Genomic DNA, 26724 nt, shown 5'->3' with positions numbered 1-26724 from the left:
ATCATCACATGAGACATACATTAGTACTTCAAACACTACTAATACTTGAATAGCCAATCACCACACATAGCACATCCTTTCTCAATTATCTATTTGTTACTGGTTGATTGTTGGTTATGAGCTGGTGAATAGAGGAAAGGTATAGAACAGACAAAAGGCTCATATCAGCCCTCCCGGCCTCCCCGACACACCACTATCGAGGCGTATTGTAATCAACATCTTGAAGCGGGCTTCTTATATAAATCAAATCCTCAGTAGTCATAATGTTTGGTGGAATATTAACATGAGAACTAATTAACCTCTAGTAGTAGAACTTGGTGCAAATAAAAACTAAAAAGAGCGAAGGTCCTTATATTTAGATAACTCTATTGAATATATTGTGGCTTGATGATGTTTACAATACCGTCAATCCCATCAACCTGCGAGAGGGTATAATCTTAAAATAATCCATTTTATTTGTACTCAAAATAAGCGGCCCTATTCTGCGCGGCGAGTGAGGTGACTCGCGGCGAGTCACTTGAGTCGCGCGATTCTGACAGGCGAATGCAGTGAGAGAAGTCACTTTGGATGAACACCGATGAACTCTCACCTTATTCTCGCAGTCGCAACTGAGTGACTCTAGTCGATGCGCAGTGACTTTTCGAGTCGATACCTTTGAGCCAAGTGACAGAAGTACGAGGTCGAAGGAAAATTAAGTTTTTCTTCCATTCCCAAACGATAAATTACACTCGGTCAAAGTTGATTTTGCCTCTATTGCGGTAGCGCTTTTACGGACTCAACACAGAGACGAAATACGATTTCATCGATAAGTTGGAATCGGTTTGTTATTCGTTCGTTTCGCGTTTGTTGTAAACTAGAGGAAAACTAAAGAAATATTTTGCTTTGCTTTCTAGGTTGAACGTTATGAGCCGGAAGCTTTTCGTATGCTTGGTGGCTTAAGGTTTCGATGATATGGATATGAAAAAATGTTTCGTGTTATTCGCCAGCTTTCGGTTCTTTAACAGAAACCACACCGCCATATGCAAGTTGCCTTAGCGTGCAGTAATTTCCAAGATATTCATCAATGTCATTGACATAAAAATTGTATAGAAGGGGGCTTAGACATGAGCCCTGCGGAAGGCCTATGCAACTAAATCGTTATGTCGATAAATCACTATCCAACAAATGCATGTTTTTCAGACAAAAAGTTCAATATCGGTGAAAGGAAATGCTGGTGCAGCTTCTCAGAAAGAATGTTGATAGAAACGGATTCCCCCCTAATGTCTAAGAAAATTGTTGAGCGCAACATCATTCCCGATCTAGACGAATATTAAATTAGCAGAAGTGAAGCTTAATATCAGAAAATAACCAAGTGTCACCTAATGTGAAAGCATCACATCTCAAACTTTTTATTAAAATTTTGAAGGAATCAATTTTTGGGATAACACTTCTGCAATTCCACTGTAAAACATTGAAATCCGTAGCCTCGAATTGAATACCATCGACATATAAAACAGACATAAAAGCTAACAAAAGACTTAGTAAGATTAGTAATATTATATCCTTGACCTAATATACAGTCCTGTTCTGACAGATTTTCGTAACCAATAAAACAAATTACAAAAAAAAAATCAAAAAAAGAAAACGTCAGGGAATTTAACTATTCCAGCACATAAATCATTCTTGGGCTGAAACAAAGAGACAATTGGGATTTTTCGTGTGCCGGGAAGTGTTGCGAATCCCTTGTTTGAACTGAATTTTACGAGACCAGGCTAATTCGGGTTTCTTACAGTACTTCCAATAGATACAATGAACACCTATCCTACCTAGAGAGGTTCGTTGAACAAGGTGGCACAGCATACTTTAGCATCTGCAAAAGATCGCTTGGAACGTGCCTTAAGGGAAAATTTCATATTGGCTCCGCGCAGTTTGTACGCGGGGTATGTCGAGAGATCGTGCAGATTCTCCGCACAGTAAGGGCACTTCTCAGGATTTCTACTACAAGAAACATCCTTATGATACCCGCTGCACTTTCCACAGCCGTCTTAGTACTAGAATGGGTGGCTGTGTTATCCAATTAAGGCAATTCATGACCTGCAGTACAAACAAACAAACAGCCAGATGAAGCTTGTGCAAGAGGATATAGCTCGGCAAAGCAGACTCAGTGAAGGTAACCCGAAAAGAATTGATTGGAGGTAAGATTTCGTTCCGTCCACCACGCGATTAATACTGAATTCAATCGCTTTCAACTTTGTATTTTCACCAGCTGAAGTAAGGAATTTTTAAATCAGCCGGCCCCATGTTCCAACAAATGTTCGTTAAACTCTTATCGTGACCAACACATTCTATTTCCAGTCTGTGAGTTGGTAAATATACAAAATAATCCTTCGTAAAACACTCGGAAGAAGTAGTCTCATTTGCCTGCTTTGAGCTGGATAACACAATCCTGATCCTGTCCGAGCGAATATATGAAATATCGGTAACACGAGATAAGCTTTCCGTCAGGTCTTTGAAATGTTGTAATAAATTTGAAGACTTAGCTTTAGGCTGAAAGTAGTGCACCAAAGGGGCAGTTGCTAGTTCTGGATACCATTTAATCTGGGGTTTTCCAGCAGGGCCAACCTGAGCCTTGAGAGGCGATTTGACTTCCGTTTGACCATTCACAGGAAAAGTCGTCAACGCACGTGATCAGCACCAGCGCAGACGGGAAAGACAATCACTAACTATTAGGTACACTGAAAAAAATCCAAACGTTAAATCTATTTGCTTCAAACCGCTTAAAATTCATATGAAGAAGAAATGCTATTGTTATCACGCGCCCACATATCTTCTATGTGTCAACTGTATAAACTATGTATGTATACACATAAGTTATATGTGCATATTGTTATAGAATGAGGTTTTATGTGCCTAATAGTTATGAAATGTGAATGTAAGATTAATATTTCTTGTAAATACACACATTAGGTTTATGTGCCAGCAAATAATGTCTATATGTCTCCGTTAATTGCAAAAATCTATGTGTAAAATCAATAGGCATAACGTTTACTTTTTTTTGAGTGTATATTCACAGAATATAAGGAGGAGAGAATGAAAAAACGGAACTTTTTTAATAAATCCTGATTCCAAGCGCGCATCGACTCAGCCTAACATCCGTCGATTATTCGAAACACACAGCACAAGTGAGACCGAAGCGAATGACTACGGTAAACGATAAAAATGGTTTATTTTGCGAAAAATTCACAGGATCGATAAAACTATAAACGTAGTTTCCAAAATATTTCAGTACCACTCGGCTTAGCTTATGCTGATTTCGGTGTTAGATCAAAGTCGTTTTAGGTTCGCTCTAATATGTACAAAATTCATACAAAAGTGACAGTTCAGAGCGAAGCTATTTAGAGCGACTCGGTCCTAAAAACGAAATCAGCATTAGTTTAGCTTAGGTACACTCAAAAAAATGTAAACGTTATGCCTATTGATTTTACACATAGATTTTTGCAATTAACGGAGGAAGACAGACACTATTTTCTGGCAGATGAACCTGATGTGTGTATTTACATTCACATTTCATAATTCATATAAGGCACATAAAACCCGATTCTATAGCAATACGCACATATAACTTATGTGTGCGCATACATAGTTTATACAGTTGACACATAGAAGGTATGTGTGCGCGTGATAACTCTAGCATTTCTTCTTCATATGGATTTTAAGTGGTTTGAAGCAAATAGAATTAACGTTTGGATTTTTTTCAGTGTAGACTGCCCGTAGTTGGACTTCGTGATTGACCGAATGAGTGAAAATGCACAATGAACTAAAAAAATATGCTTCTATGTGTCAACTGTATAAACTATGTATGTATACACATAAGTTATATGTGCATATTGTTATAGAAAGGGGTTTTATGTGCCTAATAGTTATGAAATGTGAATGTAAGATTAATATTTCTTGTAAATACACACATTAGGTTTATGTGCCAGCAAATAATGTCTATATGTCTCCGTTAATTGCAAAAATCTATGTGTAAAATCAATAGGCATAACGTTTACTTTTTTTTGAGTGTATATTCACAGAATATAAGGAGGAGAGAATGAAAAAACGGAACTTTTTTAATAAATCCTGATTCCAAGCGCGCATCGACTCAGCCTAACATCCGTCGATTATTCGAAACACACAGCACAAGTGAGACCGAAGCGAATGACTACGGTAAACGATAAAAATGGTTTATTTTGCGAAAAATTCACAGGATCGATAAAACTATAAACGTAGTTTCCAAAATATTTCAGTACCACTCGGCTTAGCTTATGCTGATTTCGGTGTTAGATCAAAGTCGTCTTAGGTTCGCTCTAATATGTACAAAATTCATACAAAAGTGACAGTTCAGAGCGAAGCTATTTAGAGCGACTCGGTCCTAAAAACGAAATCAGCATTAGTTTAGCTTAGGTACACTCAAAAAAATGTAAACGTTATGCCTATTGATTTTACACATAGATTTTTGCAATTAACGGAGGAAGACAGACACTATTTTCTGGCAGATGAACCTGATGTGTGTATTTACATTCACATTTCACAATTCATATAAGGCACATAAAACCCGATTCTATAGCAATACGCACATATAACTTATGTGTGCGCATACATAGTTTATACAGTTGACACATAGAAGGTATGTGTGCGCGTGATAACTCTAGCATTTCTTCTTCATATGGATTTTAAGTGGTTTGAAGCAAATAGAATTAACGTTTGGATTTTTTTCAGTGTAGACTGCCCGTAGTTGGACTTCGTGATTGACCGAATGAGTGAAAATGCACAATGAACTAAAAAAATATGCTTGGAAGGAGCAATTCATTGTCACTGTGCATGTTTCACTGATTTAACAGTTTCATAAAATGGCCAATAACGATGGCGGCCAGTCCAATGCTGTTCTACTGGGGAAGGAAAGGAATGTTAGTTCGACACTCGTTGTTAATAGTGAGCGAGACTACCTCTGCATCTCCACGAGCATCAAAGGAAGGGATTTGTGTTAGTAGGAAAGGAAAAAGATCAGGAGGTTGCACAGTGGTTTTTTCGACAAAAACGTGCGAAAAATTATTCACGCGAAAACGGTAAAGCGTACAGCAATGATGTCTTCTGGGATGTTTTAAGATGATTCAAGACCTTTATTTTGACGATATAGTCATAGTGATTAATCCCCCTTGAAGTGATATATTTGCTACAATTTTTATCAAAGTATGAAATACAAGATAAGGTATTTAGAAGTGTCAAAGAACTTGCTTTTGCGAACATATTTACTGAAGACCAAACATGTCTATTTATAGTACACTCGAAGTGATTGACCGTTGTTTGTGAACGACCCCTTAAAAGCTTTTATTCAACATAACTTCTTAAACATCGAAGATAGAGCATAAGTACGTTCAAGTAAGTTGTTCGTCTTATCAAGATACATATCTTTCCAGAAGAGATCAACGGTTAATCTCTTGCGACATAGAAGTTATTGGGTAGTTTTTGGTAAAATTAGCAAAAGTTTTAAAAGCAATAACTTTTGAACGGGCAAAAACGGGCAGCCACCTCTAATTTCAATTATGATACATCAACACTATGAAATGAAATAGAGTTTACTTGTCTATCGTTGTCTCCAGTAAAGTTATAGATGATTGGGAAAAATCTATTGCTTTTAAAAAAATGTCAAATATCTCCGAAAATACTCGAGATTAGAAAAAATATGCGTTAATAAAAATTGGGTATTTTGTCTATTGAAATAACTTCGTAGAATAAATGAAACCCGTAGGAATGATAATATAGAAGAAATTTAAAAAAAAAATATTTCTGGGGGTCATCTGAATATAACGAGCTATAACTTCATAAGCATTTAAAGAAGAGACTTCTTGCATTCAGCAAAGATATTCGTAAAAGCAATCTACACAATTTTTCCAAAGACGTTAGACAATTTCTTTTACTAAAACAAGATAAAACACGAAAATCATAGCAGCAAATGATAAATCTTGCGACTTTTGATGAGTAGTCTGATAACACTATTGACGTAAACTCATCCGTTTTCCCGTTAACAATTTGAAAGACTTAATTTTTCAAAAGATGTCAAATTACTTTGAAAATACACGAGATAAGCCATTATTGTAACATAGAAAGTTTTTCATTTTGATAATTTAAAACTTTACTGAACATCTCGAATTTGTCAGAATGATATTTCAAAAGTTATATTATTGAATGAGCTTTAAAGGGATCATTCACAAATATAGTTAATAGTTGCAGTTTTGGAGTAGACTCATGTATATATTACATAAATTTAGGAGTCCAGAACCGGTTTGCTATCCTGTACAGACACGCGCGAATCCCAGAACTATTTTCAATCGAATCCCTATCCATACAATACTTCCATTTCTACCGCGACACTTGTGGAGTTACAGCGCACTCCACTTTACAAATGACAAATTAACAATCCTTTTCCTTTTCTGCTGCGATCTAGGTTCGGGCCAACGCCGCTTATGATTAATAAACATCTTGGGATTACCAGGAGTTGTACATTGGAGGATGATTTGTTTATCCCAGGCATTGTCCATTCATTGATCCTCTGCAATTTCAGCTAGTTCAGATCAACAACGGAGGCGCAAACAGAGGTGGTCGCCCAAGATCAAAAAATGAGTCAAGAATATAGAATATTAAACGAAGAAATTGGTGCCATCAAGCTAACGCAAACGTGGCGGGTCAAAGATACCAACTGAACAGATTCCAGCAAAAAGCAGTTTTGAAGCACTATATATGGTCTAGAGCTTCCAGATTTTTTCGTTGAGTGCCCCTCCTACAAACAACGCATTGTGCATCAATCGGTATCAAGTATCAAAATCATCGCTTCATTCCTAATCAATTACCTCAATAATCATCTAGCCGTTTAATCCTCAAGCGCATAGAAGTATTGTATCAAAAAACCGGTAACTTGTCAGATGGCATTTCTTATAGCTTTTGTTAATTTTTCCATTGAACCTATCTCTTTATCCATGTCATATACCTCCAGGAACACCGCCCCGATTTCCGTTGCAACATGCAAAGCAATCCGTTTTACCATTATCGCTGCTTGTCACAATCTTCAAATCCAGCTTGTTCGATTCAAACAGACTATCTTCTATGTGTTCTTCTCCAGTTGCCCGCTTACCAGCAGCCATGAGAAGGATAGGGCCTGTGATTAAAATGCGTCACACACCTCAAAGACGTTACTTCACAACTGCACGGAGGTTCTCTGTCCCGTAACGAACACTTCCAGTTCTCCCAACTCCAACGGTTCGGGTTTTCTACGTAACTTTATCATCCTTAATGGTAGTCACTGGTATTTGCTTTTACTTGAAATTTCAACCGAAGAGTATACCAACCCAGTTACAGACACTCCTCTTCGGCGACACTGACCTGTAATGACATATTTCTTGTTATTGTTGTTAAAAACGTTTCAAGCATAATTCAAAAAGACAGGAAACCAAGATTGGTTCACAGAAATTTCAAATTTAGTTTGACATGATGCATTACACTTACCAGGTGGTTTTTGCACACCTTTAATTGTCTTTGTCGTTGGATCCAACTTCTGCTGCGTTTTTGAATTATCTGCGCACTGCAACTTAACTATGAACATAGCGTATTTCATGTCTTCCCAATTCGTTTAATGTTTTAGAAATGTGAATTAAAATCTTTTTACGTTATCAACTTTAATACTACGAATAACATACATACAGATGAAATGTAAACAAAAGGTGCAAACTTTCAAATTCAAAGGGTCTATACCACATTCAAATTCTGTAAAATGATTTTCTAGAGGAATACGACGGCGTAATATGCTGTAATATTTTTATATCACTAATGTATATTTGTCATGAAATTCCAATAATAAATAATTACTAATTAAAACCAATCCAAGCCCTTTAAGGAAAAAATCAAGATTTGACATTTCGCAAAATGAACACCGAGTCACTTGAGATTCACTGTGTCACTCACCATGAAATGAACCTCTCACTTCACCCTACTCGACTCGTAGAATAGGGTGACAAAAGTCGTGTGACAGTGCAGTGACTTTAGGCGACTCACCTCACTCGCCGCGCAGAATAAGCCCGAAGATTTACAGTTTATGATTTTAAGACAGATAGTCACGTAGCGAACATGTTCGCGGTGGCCTCATGATGCTGATGCTTGAAGCGATATAAAACTTCGATGTTCGTGATTCTCAAATAAACGAGGCATTCGCTTTATATGTGGTCACCGAACATCGCTTCGAAACTCTGTGCAATGTTCCAAAAATGCAAAAACTATGAGCCAAGAGCTTACCTCGTGTTCGACGATGTGTGCTTCTAAGGTTAATATGAACTTTTTCGAACATTGTAAAAAGCGAACTAGATGCGAAGCTCGCTTCGTCCAAGCAGAGATAAGTTTTACCCCTAAATGTTCGCAGCGATTGTGTGAAACCCATCGATTGTATGTGGTATGCTTGAGAGGGTGCTTCGTGAAGCTTCGAACAGCAATCAATTCATTTTGCGAACTTTTCCTGCCCTGTTTAACACCATACAAGACCCCCCCCCCCACCACACAAAAAAACTTATATTGGATTGAAGTTGAAAAATATATGCTGACTGATTTAATTCAATATTACAATAACAATTATCTGATCCGTACATTGATAACATGTTGTTGTAAACATTATGAGGACTTTTGATAAATTGTCGGAATGGGGTCCTGATATGGTCGGTGTTAAGTCAGACCGGACTAAGTCGCAAAACACAAAAAAATGAGATAATGATAGCACTGGATAAAGAAAATCGTCAGCTACAATCGACTGTTGCCAGATTTGAAATATGTAACAATAAACAAGAATTATGGCAAAAATTAATTTCCAATCATAATGTAAAGGATGCTGCGATTCAAACTTTAAACTCGTTTTTCTCGAAATCATTTTTTTGTCACTTAGTCCGGTCTGACTTAACACCGATCATATGTAACTGATCAATTGGTTTTGATTTCACAGTTGTATAATGGCATCAATATCAGATTCCTGCCTGAAAACATTCCAATAGAAAATTCCAGAGTTCTGTAATCAATCATAATCATCAGATTTCTTTTCAAATTGAGCTCGCTTTTGTAGAGATGTACTGTAATAAGGGTCTTTATTTAATAGGAAGCGAATTTAAATGATTTAATGTCTATGAAACATAGAACTGCTCACCAAAAAAATGCATAACTTTCAACATTTGCTAAAAATGTTTTTGCCTTTCTTATTCACTCTAAAATTCGTCAATCTTATCCCGACCCGGAGGGCCGAGTGTCATATGCCAATCGACTCAGTTCGTCGAGATCAGAAAATGTCTGTGTGTGTATGCATGTGAGTGTATGTGTGTATGTGGAAAAAATGTGACCTCTGTTTCTCAGAGATGGCTGGACCGATTTGCACAAAGTTAGTCTCAAATGAAAGGTACAACCTTCACATCGGCTGCTATTGAATTTTTCATTGATTGGAGTCGGACGAGTTGAAGAGTGCAATCACACAGCAAATTCCCGTATAAACTGAAATGAATCATTTTCAAAATCAAATTTGTATTTTTGATGCAAAATGACTTTAAAATGCATGAAACATTGAGATTTGATGTAAACTCTAAAAAATAATGTTTGACAAAAATTGACTTTTTTGGACTTTGGTACATTTTTGCCTTTCTCATATAGAAAGGTTATGCAATCACTCTAAAAATCGTCAATTATACCGGCCCGGGGGGGAGTATGCAGCACGGTGTATTTATTAGAACAATTTTATGCAAAAAAAATCAGCATTCCTGAAACTTCGGAATATGAAAGAACGGACTTTCCCCTTTCATTTGAAACTAGGATCAAAATGATCCGTCGGGGGGTCCAGAGCAACTTTTTTTAAGTTTTTTTCGTAATAATATTAGTTTTACTACTCGAGCTAGGTCATATTTCTGTCCCCAGATGGTGCTTTAGACATTCGAAAAACACTAAACGTGAGAATTTTATAGAATATTTAATTGTCTACAAGTTTGTTGACAACTAAAAATTGATCTGAAATCACTCGGAAAAGTTGTTTAAGATTTTAACAAAGTTATATCTAATATAGTTTCACACGAGGCCTAGTGGTTTGGAAATATATTTTCTCGCACTTATTTCACTACCAAAAAAAATAATTGGGTTTAGTGACATGAAAATATTTGCCGGGATTCATTTCAACTTCTTCGTTGACAATTCCTATTGACCTTCTGAAGATTAGGATGTTTGACAGAGACAGAAAACTATTTGTGCTTTTGGTTCAAGTTTGTAATCTTTCCCGATAGGTTCGAAGGAACTACAATTCATCGGAAGGTATTGCTTGGTTATAAGGTTTTTCTTACATTTATGTTTTAAAAAGGACCATACATCGCACAATTTAGGTTATGATCATTTAAGTCAGCGATTATAATTCTGTTCAAGACGAAATGTTGGGACACACAGCTTATAATTGAACGCAAACCACTGAAGTAACTGTCCAAATTAGTGGTTAGCGTGAAACGATTTATTCAAATTTTTTCCGCAAAGTATATTGTGGTAGTTGGATTTTACGGCCATTTCCTATCAATTATGCGAGAAATCGTTAATAAATTGATCCTAGATTATGCGAAAACAAAATATGATTTGAGTACAAGAAAAACCTTATATACATACAAATCCACGAATATATCCCAAAAAAAATTATCTTGATCCAAAAACTCACAGTTTTTTGTTCACTGTTTGTCACATTAAGTTAACCCTTTATAAGGCCCAGAATTTGGGGCTATTAATGGATGATATATTAATAGAAACACGGTTTTTTCACTTAGTTTATAATATATTTACATTTATTTCGTAATAAAATAATGTTTTGAAAATATACTTGGTACCGCTCGTACTGCCGTTAGAAAACAAGACAAATCGAGCTGGATCGGAAATTCAGAAATAAATTAAGGTGAGTTGCTGGTTACTACCTGATTAACAGTAAATAACCCCTGGATTCTGAGGATAAGTTGAAAAATGAGACCACAGATTACAGATGTTCATTTATTCATTTAATTTTTATATTTGCCATTTGTACCACTCATAAACCAAATTTTAGGATTAAAAATAGTTGTTTTTACAAATTTGCTTCACCAACTTATAGGGTCTAGAGTTTTTTTTTCAAAATCGAGCTAATTTTATTATCCAAAAGGAAATCGCCGTAAACTCTTCCCCAATCTGACACTTTTCACTGTATCTCAATAAAAAGTAATAAGAAGAGTTGTCAGGCTCCTAACAAGTATTCTTCATAAGATTGGAATACTTCTCACTTCATATTTCTGCGTTATGAACGAAACGAAAAGGTGGCAATATAGTTGCCCCTGCCTTATAAAGGGTTAATCAACTTTTCCGGATAATTTCAAATCGGTTTTTAGTTTTAACAAAGTTGTAGACAATTAAAATATCTATCAGATTCTCACTTTTAGTGTTATTCGAATGTCTAAAGCACCGTCTAGGGACAGAAATATGAACTAGTTCTATTGTAAAATATGTTTTCACGAAAAAACTTAAAAAAAGTTGTTCTAAACCCCCCGACGGATTATTTTGATGTTGGTTTCAAATGAAAGAGGAAAGCCCATTATTTCATATCCTGAAGTTTCAGAGATACTGAATTTTTTGCATAAAGTTGTTAAAAAAAAACAACGTGTGCAGTGAGGGGTTGCTACTTTAAAATTAAAACTAGTTTAAAATTTCTTAACAAGTTGAAAATTTTCGGAAGGACCCGGACCCTCCGGATCTTTCTACATGATCCGCCGCTGTTTTCAAGCGATGTTTCGGTATCACATAGTATCTCAAGATCGTGGCTGTCGATCCATTGTATGTATGTGCAAATCGTACTGAACATGTAATATTCATTTCCACCATTATATTGAACATAACCAGCCATGGAATCGTAGTCTGGACAAATGAGAAAAGCACAATTGCAATATTAGGTGGATTAAAACAGATTTTTATTTTGGGAATGCGTCGAGTTGAAACGAAAACGTAATATGATTAATAACGAGGATCACAATTTCCGAATGTAGAGAGAAATTTATGAAAAATGACGATTTCCATTCGACTATAGCAGGTCCTGATCGACTTTGATGAGCATTTGATTTTTGTTGTATGAACAATTATATGTATAGGTCAAATGTTCAAAAACAGTAATTTAAGGTTAAGATAGCATTATTTTGAAACCGCCAATTTCGGAGGATTAGTATCTTCGATGAGTTTTGCAAACGTTAAACAGCGCATCATTTGATAAAATAATTTTGACGGTATATCGTCCAAGAAGTATTTATGGTGAATTTTCTCAGGTTAATATTCATGACTACCGCCGCTGACTTCAAGTAAGTAGAAACGAAGTCGTTCTACACTCGTTCACAAGAAACTTCTTCGAATGCTGAATATCTATTATAATACATTGAAACCCCGATTTTATCAGCCAAATATGAACATATGTTTGATGGGCTCTAGCAGACGAACAAGACTGAATTCGAATAAATCCTTTCTTGAGCATGTTTTCCTTATCATGAAGATGGAAATATGCAAAAATAAAAAGTTCATCATAATCAGAAATAGTTTTTTTTATTCATTTCGTTTATTTGATAGGCACAAATGCGTTAGCTTGGTGGTGCCAAATTCTTTTGTTTTTACATTTTGGATATCTTAAAACTAGGAGGTTACAATGTTGAAATATTTTTTTTACACAAGAAAAAAAAGTTTACAGCTATCTTAAGACTAGAAATAAGCGATATACAATATACAAGCGAGGGCCAAAAGATTTTTTTTTATGAAAAATTTTAAAACAAGGGATTCAGTTTGATATACAAGAGGGGGAGTAATATTATTTTACGAAATATTTTACAGTTATCTTATAACTAACAATATAGTTCAGTACACAAAAGGTGGAACAAATATTTATGAGAAATTTCACAGATATCTTAAAACTAGGGGTACAATTCTATTTACAAGATGGAGGACAAGAGTTTCAATAAAGAGTAAAAATTACAGCTATCTTAAAACTAGGAATACAGAATACAAATTTGATTTTTTAACGAAGACTTATGCTTGGTCAAGATATTCAGAGGGGGGCTTATTTCCACATCAGTGTAGCAGCAGGTGTATCGAGGACAGGGGAGAGAAGGCGTATATGGTGACAGCGAAAGAAGAGCAAAACTTGCAACATTCGCGCTAACGGGAGATCAGCGAAACAAATTTGCGCCTCAATCTAGTAAGTCGTCGAGTACCGGGTTGGCGGATGGTATTCTTCGGACCCGCGGGGAATCCTTCAAAAGTCATCGGACATCAAGTCGCTCTTGCTTCAGTTTCCTTTTACGCAGGCGTAGTGGTAGAGGCGACGGCGGTTGCATAGTGGCACTCTGGAGCTGTTCGGTTCCACAAAGCAAGAGGAAATTTCTAAAATCAAGAAATAAAAGAGAGGGGTAAATTGGGATATTTATCGTTTTAATGAGATTGTAAATTGGGACATTGGGTGGTCTACCTCGGGCCCGAAGGGAATCCTTTAACAGAGACCTGGCGTCACAATACTCGGCACAAACCCAGACAACGTGGTCGATGTCGTGATAACTCTCGTCACAAGCGCACAGACTACTCTCCGCAAGCCCAATACGCCGCAAATGTGTATGCAACGTGTAGTGGTTAGACATGAGCCGGGACATTACACGAATGAAGTCCCGACCCACATCCATCCCCCTGAACCATGGCTTCGTTGATACCTTCGGGATAATGTAATGTAGCCATCGTCCAAGTTCACCATTGCCCCATCAGGTTTGCCAACTGTTGAGTGTCCTCTGACGACAAATATCAAAAAATTCGTTGAAGCAGATTGGTCTTTCGTATATGTCACCATTCAATGCGCCCACCTTTGCTAATGAGTCGGCCTTTTCATTACCTGGGATAGAGCAATGAGAGGGGACCCAAACAAAGGTAATCTGGTAAGATTTTTCAGATAACGTATACAAGGACTCCCGTATCTTCCCCAGAAAATACGGGAATTATTTTTTGGGCTTCATCGCACGAAGAGCCTCGATAGAGCTGAGGCTGTCCGAGATGATGAAGTAGTGATCTGTGGGTAGAGTGTCGATGATCCCAAGGGTGTACTGAATAGCAGCTAATTCTGCGATGTAAACTGAAGCGGGATCATTGAGCTTGAATGAAGCTGTGATAGTATTATTGAAGATACCGAAGCCAGTGGACCCATCGAGATTTGATCCGTCAGTGTAGAACATTTTGTCACAGTCAATTTATTATAAAATATATTGGGGATCACTTGTGGGAGTATGTGATCCGGTATTCCACGAATCTCTTCCTTCGTGGATGTGTCGAAGAATACAGTAGAATCAGAAGTATCTGGAAATGGTTGGGATTAGGAAGAAGGATTGATGCTCTGTGCCATGTAATCGAAGTACAAGGACATAAAACGGGTTTGAGAATTAAGCTCGACGAGTCTTTCGAAGTTTTCAAACACCAACGGGTTCAAGATATCGCATCGAATGAGCAATCGATATGAGAGTTCCCAAAATCGATTTTTCAACGGGAGAACGCCCGTCAGCACTTCGATCCTTTGTTGGCATTTTTGTTTCAGATACCTAATGTGACATCCCCAGGTACCTTTAGAGTCGAACCTGACCCCGAGATATTTAAATGTGAAAACCTGATTGATCGTAACACCCATGAGTAGAAGCTGGAGTTCCGCCGGCTCACGCTTCCTAGAAAAGACGACCAGCTCAGTTTTCTCCGTGGAGAACTCGATACCTAGCTGAAGAGCGCAAGCAGACAAATTGTCCAAAGTATCTTGTAATGGTCCTTGCATATCGGCAGCTTTGGGCCCTGTAACAGAGACCACCCCGTCGTCTGCAAGTTGCCTTAGCGTGCATGAATTGGCAAGACAATCGTCAATGTCATTCACGTAAAAATTGTAGAGTAGGGGACTTAGACATGAGCCCTGGGGAAGACCCATGTAGCTAAATCGCGATGTTGTTATTTAAAATCGGCGAAAGACCATGCTGATGCAGATTTTCTGACAGAGCATTGATAGACACTGAGTCAAAAGCCCCCTTAATATCCAAGAAAACTGATGCCATCTGCTCTTTACTAACATAGGCCATTTGAATTTCTGTTGAGAGCAACGTAAGGCAATCGTTCGTCCCTTTGCCTTTGCGGAAGCTAAATTGTGTATCTAACAGTAAGCCATTTGCTTCGACCCAATTGTCGAGGCGAAACAAGATCATTTTCTCGAACAACTTCCGGATACAGGAAAGCATTGCAATCGGTCGGTACGAGTTGTGGTCGGAGGCTGATTTTCCCGGTTTTGCGATGGCGATGACCTTCACTTGCCTCCAGTCATGAAGAACAATGTTTCCCTCAAGGAACTTGTTAAATAAATTCAGCAAACGCCTTTTAGCAGAATATGGCAGATTCTTCAACAGTTGAATTTGATTCTGTCTAACCCCGGAGCGTTATTGTTGCACGATAAGAGGGTAAGTGAGAACTCCACCATCGAAAACGGTGTTTCGTTCGCGGTATCGTGAGGAGACGCGGCGTGGTATGTTTTCTGTACCGGGACAGAGTCCGGACAGATCATCTTGGCGAAGGCGAATATCTTGAATATTCCACGTTCTCGTTGATACTGTTTCGGTTACGCATACGTCGAGCCGTACCCCAAAGAGTGCTCATCGCAGTTTCTCTCGTTAACCCGTCGACGAACCGGCGCCAATAACTGCGTTTCTTGGCTTTCATCAAACACTTCATTCGCTTTTCTATCGACGCGTATTGTCGATAGCTATCGGGTAACCCGTCGTCCCGGAAGGCTTTATACGCAGTGAACTTTTCCGCGTACAGTTCTGAGCACACTTTGTCCCACCAAGGGGTGGGAGATCGTTCGGTTTAGTCTGAGCTTAATTCGCACTGTCGAGAATCAAGCCAGCCAACAGCCTGTACTCTTCCTCCGGAGGAAGTTCTTGAATGGATTCGATTTTAGTGGATATCGCGGTCGCGTAACTCTTCCAATCAATGTTCCGTGTGAGGTAATATGAGACATTGATAGTTTCTGATGGTCTTGAACCGTTGGCAATTGAAATTACGATAGGCAAATGGTCGCTACCGTGGGGATCAGGGATCACCTTCCACGTGCAATCTAATTGTAGCAAAGTTGAGCATAGAGATAAATCCAACGCGCTTGCGCTTGCTGGTGTTGTAGGAATCCGTGTCATTTCTCCTGTGTTTAAGATGGTCATGTTGAAATTGTCGCAAAGATCTTGGATTAATGTTGATCTGTTATCATCGTGAAGGCCACCCTATACCGTATCGTGCGAGTTAAAGTCTCCTAAAACTAGCCGCGGTGTTGGTAGGAATTCCGTGATATTACAAAGCGTTCGGTTCCCTACCGACGCTCTAAGGGGAATGTAGATGGAAGCAATGCTAAGGTATTTGCTTTTGATCCTTATTTCACAAGCGACAACTTCAATGCCTGGTGTCGAAGGGAGGTTAATTCGGTTGAAAGAATAGCACTTTTTAATCCCCAAAAGTACTCCTCCATAGGGGTTTTCTCGATCCACACGAATTATATTAAAGTCGTGGAAGTTGAGATTTATATCGGAAGTTAACCAAGTTTCACATAATGCGAAAACATCATATTTTAAACTGTTTAGTAAAAATTTGAAGGAATCGATTTTCGGGAGGATACTTCTGCAATTCCACTGTAAGACAGTGATCGAATCAGTGACCTCGTTTGATGACTTAGCCATCGAAGGATACGATCGCTGCAAGGAGGGGCCATTTAGTAGTCAACTGCTTCAAAAATGTTTGCACTATAGGGAGAAAACGTATCAGAAGGCTTTTAAGTGGATCAGTAACATTGAAAGCTGTGAAAATTAAGTCCACTATGTCAGAAAATTTCATTAGTCCGCTACTGGACTGAGTGTCTGTTTGAAAAAGAGGGACACTTGGGGTTTCTGGTGTCCCTGGAAGTGGTGGGTACTCCTTGTTTGAATTAAAATTTCCAAATCCAGGAGCAGATTGCTTCGGCTTTAGTGCAGCACTTCCGTTGGATTTATTAGATGTGGTTGGCACACTCTCAGAGGATGACACCTTGGGACCCTTACGAGGTAGTCTAGGGGAGGCAAGATTTCTCCGCTTCCTGGACTCCCCCGGGTTAACAAAAGATGTTCCCTCTTGTGGATTATCATATTCTTGCGTAACAGGAGCCAAAAGAGCAAAGGAGTTTTCGGAAAGGACAGATGGCGAAGCATTCTTTAACATTTCTGCATAAGACACACACTTTTCAGTGTCTTTGTCACAAGAGTCATCCTCATGCTCTCCACCGCACTTGCCACATTGTTTTTTATTGCCACAATAGGTGGCTGTGTGGCCCTACTGTTTGCAGTTGCTGCAGTTCATTACCCGCGGTACAAACAGGCGTACAGGCAGTCGAACCCTATCCAGAAGGACGTAATTTGGAAGAGACGATCCGGCGAAAGTCACCCGAAGCGAGGCTGATGGTATATAGGATTGTTTATCTCCAGCGAGCGTGTGCAATTTCTTGCAGTCTAATATTTTCACCGGCTTTAGTAGGAGGTTTTTAAAACAGCTAGCCCTATACTTCAGCACGTCCTCGCATGTCAAACTCGCCTCGGTTATGACCCCGTCGACCTCTACATCCACACACGGTACATACGCCCTATAGTGCTGCGTAAAGCGGGTACAGGAAGCAATCCCGTTTGCCTGTGCGAGGTCGCTACACACAAAAAAATAACATTGGTAAATTTAAAAAGATCGTTGGTAAATTTAAGAGTTTTCGTTAGTTCTTTTTTGCAGAGAGTATAAACTTTTGGTTTAAGAGTAAGAACATTTTTATTTTAAGAATATATGATTCTTTTACTGTAAAAGTTGAAGCTTTTGATTTGAGAGTTGTTTCATGTCAAATTAAAAAAAATCCCATCTCGCAATAAAAGTTTTTTGGTTTCAAAGTGAAGGAAAATTACTTTTCGATAAACAAGTTAGACTATCAAGAACAACATTTTGTGAATCAAAACAAAAGTATAAAAAACTTTTACTCCAAAAATATAGTACTATTTAAGTAGAACTAAAAGAAATTTCCCGTTAAGAGTATAAGAACTCTGAATTTAAGAATAAAGCCGTTCTCAGGTAAGTTCGGATTGTTGAATGTTATAATAAAAACGTTCGCACTAGAGTATCGAAACCATTTTATTATGCCAATAACGGTACAAATATCAATAGAGCTTTTGAATGTGTTTTCGGTCTTACATCATTTAAAATATTTTTTCATTCTTATGTAATGTTTACCATTGTTGAGCAAATATAAGTGAATGGGTGGACCGTCGAAAGCTTCTAAGTTTATCATTTTAACAGTATCATGTTTTGCACCTATCTCAAACGAAACGAAATGTGAGCTATAATTTATATCATATTGCACAACTGCTACGAAAAACCTATTTGAAACTAACATTGTATCATGAATTTCATACAGTTTTGTCATTTTTCCGTTTGTCACTGTTAAAAAATTAGTTTTCTTATGCAATGTACCCTTATACGTTACTGTGTCACATATTACTATGTCTTGACAATCAAATGAATCGTCAAGTTTCCCGAAGTAGTCTAGTTGGTTTAGATTAAGTTCAATTGGATTAACGATTTGAATATCAGTATTAAAAAATAAATTGTTGAACAAGTTATTAGAAAAATTCAAGCATGCTTTAATGCTAATTGGATACAATACGTTTCGTCTAGTTTTAACGCATCTAGCCACTGTTGTTGTCCAACTCCCAATCTATGATCTGCCTCTTCAATGGAGAGTAAGAAGCAGAAGCTGGATCTGCAAATATATACGAAATAAAAATTGCTTTAATTTCGATTTAAACTAACACAATATGAAGTATCTAATAAACGGATTTGGAACAACCTAAGCGAAATTCTTCGAATATGCAGTTGTGTTCCAGTACCAGGAGAAACTGGACTACTTCGCTACTTCTCTATTTTTTATATTTATGATAGCAAAACGAACGAAACAGTAGGTTTGTTCCAGTACACGACTCTTTTTTTTATTCGCAGCAAAAAGAAGCAACAAAATCCTACTCCTGTTTACTTCGGGCCGCTGCCAGAAGCAGAATAATGAAAAGTATTGAAAACCGGAAGTATCTGTTTGCTCTGGAGTATTTCCAGTTTCTCCTGATACTGTAACATACTTAAGCAATTTTTTGACCCGGAGCAACTGAGAAAAAGAAACGGGTACTGGAGCAAACCTATCATTCTTACCTTTGCTAATACAGACTGGTTCCGGCACAAACGACTCCGTCAGACTAGGCTCCGTTATGCTTCCGATCGTACCTTCATCATCTGAAGATTCGGTGAACATTTCCACGTCGACAAATTCGGGTTTTTGCATTTATTTTCACCTAGATAGAAAAATAAAAATGATTAATTCTCCCGTTAGGTGGAATTTTGTCATCATAATAAAAAAGACCATTTGGCTGGTATATTTAAATTGCTGTAATACAAGGCGCTTTTAGAAAGTTCCAGAAAAATAAACGCCATTTTCTTTTTGTTCAAAAAATCAAAAAAATAATTCCATCCGCCATTATTAATGTTTTGCTTTCCGCTTTACAAATTAAATTTAAAAAAATAATCTTACCTTACACACCAAATAATAAAGAAAACGAAAAACTCCGTAAACGGACTTCTTTCAAAACCGCGTTCGCTTAGAAAAATTTTCACTGCACTCGACTCGACCAAACGAACAACTATAAACAACAAAAGCGTTGGTGCATCTCGGGAAACAGTGTGCTAGATTTGCGGTGTGTGAATGTATGAGTGCAAGAATATGACGTCACGTGATTTGTAAAAGATGGTTCCCAGTCTTCGAAATTGCGACTAGACCAGTTAAATATCGATTACGATGGATGATTTTGTGGGGCCTGAGCGCTGCAAGTTTTATGGTTCTATAACTTTTATTTAAAAAGTTTGTACTTTTAAATACAATTGACACTTGAACAAAAACACTTTGAATTCAAAAGTTTTCTTTTTGATTCAACAATTTTTCCAATCATATTCATGATTTTTGTACTCCTTTCAAAAGAAAAGTTGAGAACTTTTGGAAACACAATATTTTTTTTTTCTGTGTAACAACAATTTTTAACTTATTCGCACGAACCCTTGTAATCTGGGTCACGGCCGAGTAATGCTCTGTCAGATCACGTGATATTTTCAAAATATCAAATGATTTATTGGTGGTCCGGAAGTAGACCACAAATGGCCCAGTCGAGTTCTCTGGGTATGCTTTTAGGCGAGGGGGTTTGGTAGGAGGCTTATCAGGGGATGTTTCATCATCCATATTATCATCGGTGGGTTGACCGTCGAGGGACATTTTAGCGCGAGATCAGCACTTCGCGCAAGGAACGATAAAAAGAGCAGTAACGGAATGTATCAAGGGCAAAACAGAAAATAATAGTAGAAGGGAAACTGGTACTTATCTTTTCGATGCCGATGACCTTCGCTGGGACTGGCTGACAATACCAGCACGACACACTTTGTTTTCGAAACAAAGGCCTAGCAATCACAACTGGCTTTGACACAGCACTGAGCACTGGGCACAATAAAAACTGAACTGGGGAAGGCAACTGCAAAAGCCCTAGCAAACGTCTTATCCGAGCGAAAGTCGAACAATCCATCAGAAATAGTTATCAGACTACCTCAAGGGACGGGAAGAATATTTTAACAGCTTCAGTTTATTATAAAGAAAAAAAATTGCCCGATTTAGTCAATGTCAGCCTAAAATACACCATGAGACTGATAAAAATGGGTTTTTATTGTATGTATCATTAACTGTGTTTCACATTAATAGGTACATTTCATTTTTGGGGATTTTTTATTGCATCGAACTACAACAATTTTTCAGGTAGTTTTCAAGGGGTTATTTTATAGACTTCTTCCAAAATTTGGCGAACATATTCCAATTCGTATACCAATTAATTGGTATACTTAAGGGTTTATATGTTGCAGATAGAGAAAATACTGAAATTTTCAGCTTTTTTCCAACACAATATTACGAAAGCTTATTAAACAGTTTTTCCTAATAAGTTTGTGAAAATTATTAAAAATTTTTAATAGTTTTATTTTTTATTTAACCGTGATTTTTTAATAAATAGTGACCATCGCTTCACAACGTAGTCTATTTTTCACGGCTTGCGGTGAGCACGATCTCTCGAATTGCTAAACTGAAAATTATGGAATAGAAATTAATTTTTAGTATTCTTTACAGATTTAACTCGCCGCCCAGATAGCTCTGAATTAGACCCGTTGGTGCCCTAAGACGATTTCGCTAGATTTTCAGAGCACTGTGCACCCAGCGCATTAACGCAAGTGACGGACGGTTATCGAAAAGTTTCGTGAAAATGAAAATTCCAGTAATGATGATGATTTTCCCAAACGGTTCGTTTTTGAGAGGTTTTTATTTGTTCTTTGGCATTAGGATTAGCGATAATAATTCAAATCAAGGATACTACCTTTAGAAAAAGTCGATGTCGAAGTCAAATTTGGAACTATGCACGCATGCACTTCAGAGATAGCGTGATATAAGGAGCTGCAATTTCATTTCAAGGCTTTTTTGTGAAAAGGGCGATACTTACAAATGTAAACAAGGCTTTTTCATACATGCGAATGAGTGCTTTGAAACGCAACAAATTAACCTCAAAATTTGGATTCTACGATATTGCAACTGTATTTTTGTTTGTTTATTTAAAGTTTCGCCCTTCACGCTCCATGCAAACAAACAGGGCGATACTTTTTTTGCTAGCAGTTTAGAGGCGAAACAAGCTGATACCAGCTGTAAATAGTAACAATGATCGCTATTGAAAAAACCCGGACGAAATCTTAGTGTAAAACGGTAGTTATTGTAAAAAAACCAGAGGGGGACAACTTGATAGCTCCTATACAAATCGTTGAAACCACTTTATTTGGGTCTGTAGGTCTAAAATTGCGGATCAATTTTTATTCAAGAACAATTTCTAAAAAAAGCGTAAACTTGTTCACAGTGAAAATTTTCTTGTTCAATTTTTTTTACTTTCGATAATTCATTTTTGAAGACTTTTTGGACGTTTGGTGTTGTTTTGTTATAAAAATGCATCTTTGTTCCGATGCATTATTTTTAAATGATTCATGATTTTTTGGAATCATAGGCATACAAACAAGCAGCGCTTATACTAGTTAGTGAGCACCCTTATTTAGTCTTAAGATATTAGGTAGTAATATTTGTATTGCAATGTAAAAAACACACACAATGATACTGGACTGTTTTGCTCCCTCTCCGATAAAAAATGAACTGTCATCACTTCTGAATTTCGTGGAAACCTTTGCACCGTACATGTCGCAGCACCTATCAGTTAGATGCTCTACCTTCAGAAATAAACAGTCGAAGTCAATCCTGCCTTTGTTAAATGCGAAGTGAAAAATGATAATCACAAAGTATTTAAAGATTAACGACAAACTTTCGAGAATTGTCATATGCGAAAGATATTTCAAGGGCAATGGGAGAGGAAAAAGTTCACACTAGAAATCAAATCAAATCATGCAGTTTATATTTTACATTCGGCACAATTTGTAATCCTTAACTTGTTTGTATTTATCTTAAATTATTACGCTGTTTTGAAATGATCATCTTGATTATCTCTTCCGAATGTAAATAAAGAAAACAAGTTCGTAAAAGACGTCACGAAATTATTTTCTCGCATAGAAATTTACAGTATCGCAATTAGTGGACGGAGTTCTATGGTGGCGACATCATTCGAAACACGGTGGTTTCAAGCAACTTAGGCTAAACGTCAAGTTGCGGGAGGGTTGAAAAAACGTAAGGGCGATACTTCAATGCTGATGGGAGGGACCGAAAAAGTAAACAATCGCCAAAGGGGGGAAGCTATCATTTCGTCAATTTCAATAGCAAAAACAAATTTTAATTTAATAATTTCAAATACTTTATGAAGTTTTGGGTTTCGATCATTGAATCATGCAATCTAGGATGTAAAAAACACAATAGTTCTTAACCCATTCATGCCCATGTTGTTTGGGGACAACAACATTTTTAAACAGCTATAACTTTTGATTGAAGCAAGATTTGCTCACAAAAACAAGTAAGGCTAATATATGTGACTATTGGCTTTCATTTGAGTATTAACAGTTACAAGGATCTGCTCTAGAACTGAAGTTATTGCAATTAGTCTGATTGAATTCCGATGGAGCAGTGCTGCCAAGGACAGTTTACGTTGACGACGGAACATGATTTTTTCATATAACTTCGTTATGATGCAAATTAGTGAAAACTGATAAAACTTATCAATTTAGACTTTTTTTGGCTATGTTTTCCAAGCCATTGGACTATTGTGAATATTCTAGGAGAATTCTCGACAAACATATGATTACGGCCTAAAAGCCAACTGTCAAAATCCACTTTGAATGGAAATTCCAGACAAACCGTTACTAGTCGAACACAGTTCACAACAGTTTATGAAAGAGAAAACTTTTCTCTTTCGTTTATTATCAACATCTGTGATTGGCGTGTAACGGTTTGTCCGGAATTTCCATTCAAAGTGGATTTTGACAGTTGGCTTTTAGGCCGTAATCATATGTTTATCGAGAATTGTAGTGAGCATTGGAAGGTAAAAATTTCGCAGCTTGTAGCACTGCAAGAGAAGCACCTACCTTTATGAAAAAAGTTTTTTCGAGTCTCTTGACCCCACCGTTTTCAAGAAAAAATAGTTTTGAAACCCTACATGCACTAGGAAAAAGTTGGGCATGAAAGTGTTCAATAGTAAATAAAACCAAGTCTGGAAATATTCACTGTTGATTTTCTTTGAAGCGTTGATTTCTTAGTTCTCAGTCGCGTTGGAAATTTGAGTAAAGTGTAAACTTCAAATCGATTCAAAAAAAATTTCGATTTGTTTGGCTTAGTACAATGTATAACCCCTTTAGGAAAATTCAGTTTTCCCACCACAATTTAGATATTTTATTAACAGAGCATTAGCAATAATTCGTGTGTATGTCTATTTTATGGGCCATTTTTTTGCTTTTCCATTGATTTGGTTTGAGATTTCTAGCACTGATGTTGTCCTATGCTGATCTGAGCGATTCTCTGAGCTCTGCCACTATCCCATGTGGTATGTGTTATCAAAAACATCGCGAAGCATCAAGTTCTAAATGTTCTCAAACAATATAATATCCGAAGAGAGTGATAAGAGTTATAAGAAATGAATCATCACGCTGTTAGGTGAATTAAAACCGTTTTTTATGTAAAAATGTCTGAGGAACACGATGGCATTAGAATTTAAAAAAATAAAATATATGTATTGAGAGAAACATTAACTTTTAATATTTAGTTGAAAAAATCGCATAGTTGCCAGCACTGCCGCCAAAAATTAATATTTTTTCTAGACACCTTGAACAATTTTCTTCAAAAGCCATCTTACGGTATTCTAGAGTAAATAGAACCGGAGATATGATCAAAAGAATATCAAGGGTTTTGGCAATTTGCCGAAACGGGGGGTGCTCCCATGACCCGAGGGGCGGTTCAATTGACACAAAAATTTGGGTTTGTATGTATTGGCCCTAAATGAACAATTCCTCCAAATTTGGTTCAAATCCGTGGAGGTCGATTTCAAGTATGCATCTTTTTTGATCACTTCGCGTGGAATGACCCATATCCAGTTGGCGGTTTTATTTTGTAAAGGAGTTTTGGAATACGATCTCTATCTAGATTCCTATACTTTTATAACGAGACAATAATGTGAAATGAATGTTATTTTATTTTTTTAAATTCATATATAATTCTATTGACATTATTTTTCATTCCGGCGCAAATTTCATGAATGGGTATTTTTTACGCATTTTTTTGTAACAGTACTGCGGAAAATAATTGGTAAAACATACCCAGGTTGACGTACAAGGTCTGTACTCATTTATGGGTAAACGCTCTTTACCCATTTAATGGGTTATTCCACTTTTATTGAAAATGCGTAGTTTTCTACGCATTAATGGGTACTTTCTTTTATCAGTGAAGGCTATTAAAGTCTCGATAGCCCCCGTGAGAATGCTGCTTCGCTTGCTATGTGTGGCAAGTGTTGCAACCCGGGTGGCTAAATGAATTACGACCATCTGATTTCGCAATTTGGGTATGGGAACGATCGCTCAAAGTGTTTTTACGATCTGTGTCAAATTTGTATGTGGCTTTGATTTTAGGGATAAAGGGTATGCTAATTGTTTTTAGGATTTTAATGCATGTTGGATTTGGGCGAAGACGGCATAGCAAGAAGACTGGTAACACTGTCCAGAATCTGGAGACAGTAACAGCAACGCCATTTGCGGGTAAAGGTGGTACTTCCCATAGTGATGCACACACATGTATATATACTCTTACGTTAAGCTTCCTACCTTTCTCTAATAGAAGCGCTGTAACCTCTGTTGCTTATCATTTGTATGTTTCCAAGCCATTGGACTATTGTGAATATTCTAGGAGAATTGTAGTGAGCATTGGAAGGTAAAAATTTCGCAGCTTGTAGCACTGCAAGAGAAGCACCTACCTTTATGAAAAAAGTTTTTTCGAGTCTCTTGACCCCACCGTTTTCAAGAAAAAATAGTTTTGAAACCCTACATGCACTAGGAAAAAGTTGGGCATGAAAGGGTTAAATAGTAAATAAAACCAAGTCTGGAAATATTCACTGTTGATTTTCTTTGAAGCGTTGATTTCTTAATTCTCAGTCGCGTTGGAAATTTGAGTAAAGTATAAACTTCAAATCGATTCAAAAAAAATTTCGATTTGTTTGGCTCAGTACAATGTATAACCCCTTTAGGAAAATTCAGTTTTCCCACCACAATTTAAATAGTTTATTAACAGAGCATTAGCAATAATTCGTTTGTATGTCTATTTTATGGGCCATTTTTTTGCTTTTCCATTGATTTGGTTTGAGATTTCTAGCACTGATGTTGTCCTATGCTGATCTGAGCGATTCTCTGAGTTCTGCCACTATCCCATGTGGTATGTGTTATCAAAAACATTGCGAAGCATCAAGTTCTAAATGTTCTCAAACAATATAATATCCGAAGAGAGTGATAAGAGTTATAAGAAATGTATCATCACACTGTTAGGTGAATTAAAACCGTTTTTTAATTAAAAAAATGTCTGAGGAACACGATGGCATTAGAATTTAAAAAATTAAAATATATGTATTGAGAGGAACATTAACTTTTAATATTTAATTGAAAAAATCGCATAGTTGCCAGCACTGCCGCCAAAAATTAATATTTTTTCTAGACACCTTGAACAATTTTCTTCAAAAGCCATCTTACGGTATTCTAGAGTAAACAGAACCGGAAATAAGCATAAGCATAAGCATAAGAGATCGCCCGTAGTTGCTACTCCGTTATTGACCAGAACCAAATTAGGTTGCAAAATGTTCATTGGAACAACATGCTTGGGAATAACATGATGAGCCACATTGTACAATTTATTCTGATCCCTGCATGCTGATCAATACCGACGCCGGCCACGTCCGAATGCAGATCTTCTGGGATAGGAAGGAATATTAGTCCGATACATGTTGCTACTAGAGACCGAGGAATCCTCTGCATCTCCACATGTATCACGGGAAGGGGAGAGTTGTTAGTAAGTGTGCC

The 26724-nt window shown here is 37.2% G+C and overlaps 1 long non-coding RNA gene across 1 annotated transcript; it reads right to left on the bottom strand.

Annotated features, from left to right (window-relative positions):
• Window positions 1-18237: 18237 nt before the first annotated feature.
• LOC131688428 (uncharacterized) lies at window positions 18238-19831 on the bottom strand. The gene is made up of 3 exons (XR_009305232.1): window positions 19700-19831; window positions 19324-19463; window positions 18238-18883 (listed from the first exon to the last, which is right to left on the bottom strand). It is a non-coding gene; the product is annotated as an uncharacterized LOC131688428 (long non-coding RNA).
• Between the last annotated feature and the right edge of the window lie 6893 nt (window positions 19832-26724).

The sequence above is a fragment of the Topomyia yanbarensis genome, chromosome 3, assembly GCF_030247195.1.
Source record: "Topomyia yanbarensis strain Yona2022 chromosome 3, ASM3024719v1, whole genome shotgun sequence".
In the NCBI taxonomy this organism is placed as follows: domain Eukaryota; kingdom Metazoa; phylum Arthropoda; class Insecta; order Diptera; family Culicidae; genus Topomyia; species Topomyia yanbarensis.
The sequence above is the reverse complement of the archived record's forward strand: the minus strand, read 5'-3'. Positions and strand labels throughout refer to the sequence as shown.